The 1806-nt window shown below is 38.2% G+C and overlaps 1 non-coding gene across 1 annotated transcript; it reads right to left on the reverse strand.

Annotated features, from left to right (window-relative positions):
- Nucleotides 1–1391: 1391 nt before the first annotated feature.
- Trnas-aga lies at nucleotides 1392–1473 on the reverse strand. The gene has a single exon. It is a non-coding gene; the product is annotated as a tRNA-Ser (tRNA).
- Nucleotides 1474–1806: the final 333 nt, after the last annotated feature.

Here is a 1806-nt window from a genome sequence, read left to right on the forward strand (position 1 = left end):
GAAACTCAAGCGTTTATATAACTTAAAATCGAAACTTTTGTGTCGTTCGCAGGTTTTGTTTAACTGGAAGAAAGAACTGATTTTAAGCTTTCTGTCTTTTATTTCGAGAACCGGAATTGAGGCAGCTACAAAGTAACAGCGAAACGGAAATAATTTTACAATAAATTATATCAAAACGAGTTGCACATCCACAGCCACGCAAATATGACGCCGAAAGTTATCGGCGGTGGGTGGGAAAGGGATGGGGAGAGCGGCCAGGACGAGAGCGGGACAGAACCAGTTTTCTTGAAACTTTGCGAGACATAACGGCGTCTGCCAAAAAGGAAACAGACACAGTCCGACAACAACAATAACAGCAACAGCAACATCAGGCTAAAAGCCACAATTGTGGGCGGCAAAAAGAAAGGGGGCGTGACGGGCCAAACGAAACGAAGGGCGAGGGTCCTCGAGAACTTTTGCGGCGACAATTTCTCCGACTTCTTATGCCCTTTCTCAAAGGGGTATTTCAACATGGATATATAACGTATTAAGCTAGGTTTGTTTTTAATTTGAACTTAACTTAGATTGGAAATTCATATTAAATTATTTTATTTAAGGGATACTGTATTAAATTAGATTGGAAATTTATTTTTAATTATTATATTTACCATTTGTAATTTTTAACGCAGAAATGAATGGTTTTCTTTGTTCCTTCGTTTTACCATTGATTTTTAGTAAAATTGCACATAAATATTTAACATGTTCAGCTTGGACAAAAGTCAGTCCTCAGTCCTTAGTGTATTTGTATTTTTGGTTGATGTTTAAGGAGACAGCCGCAAACCGATTTCTTGCCTTGCTTATTTCTGTCCTGTTTTTGTGGCATTGGGCGGCCTAAAATGCTGAGACCTGCTGTCGAAAACTTTTTCATCGACTTGCCCGGAACTGTGAGTGGGTGCCAAAGGTAAACTCTTACTCGCTTATCGTTGTCAACTGGCAGCAGAGGCAGGGAGAACTACTTGTTATTTCATTCTCGTGTTTAAGGTACTGAAAATCAAACGATTTGAAATGCGGCAAACACAGTAAGTAAGTAAAAACGTAAGGATGATAAGGTAATCACAGCCAACTAGAAAGAGATACGATTTCAGATTCTTCTAAGTTGTCACGAATTAGAAAGGGAAAAAACTGAATGATCTATAAATAAAAATTGCGAACCACTAAAAGTTCCATATGAATAAAGTATTTTCCATCCAATTGAATTGAACTCGAAACTGCGGTTGCAAAAGCGAGCAACCTAACCATTGGGCTACTTATACAGTAAAAATTTTGCATTAAGATCCCTGATTTTATAATGTATCTAAATATTGACGGACTGTAAAACACTTCTTCGTGCATCAAAAAGATATTCTCGTCATCGCAGTCGGTAGGATTCGAACCTACGCTCCCAGAGGGAATCTGATTTCTAGTCAGACGCCTTAACCGCTCGGCCACGACTGCTTGATGAGAGGGTGGCGAAAATAGGTTCTCAAGAGGCGGAAAATAGTTCAGTCGCAGATACTATCTGATGGATACTTTGGTAAGCTATTTAAGTGCGTTATTAGTTCGACTTTCGATTTTAAGGAAATTTGTTTGCATTATAATACCAAAAGCTTGTTTAGAAATTGAAATGAATAGATGAAATGTAATTTTAGTAATTCAGTAACTTAGTTACTTTCTCGCTTTAGGAAATCCATTTCTAATCAATTTGTTTGCCACTTCAGTGTACCTCCCTTCAGCTGCCATTCGATGTCTGGTGTTTTGTCAGATTTTCTTATTGCGTGCTCTTAATGA

Source organism: Drosophila santomea, chromosome X (genome assembly GCF_016746245.2).
Source record: "Drosophila santomea strain STO CAGO 1482 chromosome X, Prin_Dsan_1.1, whole genome shotgun sequence".
Lineage (NCBI taxonomy): Eukaryota > Metazoa > Arthropoda > Insecta > Diptera > Drosophilidae > Drosophila > Drosophila santomea.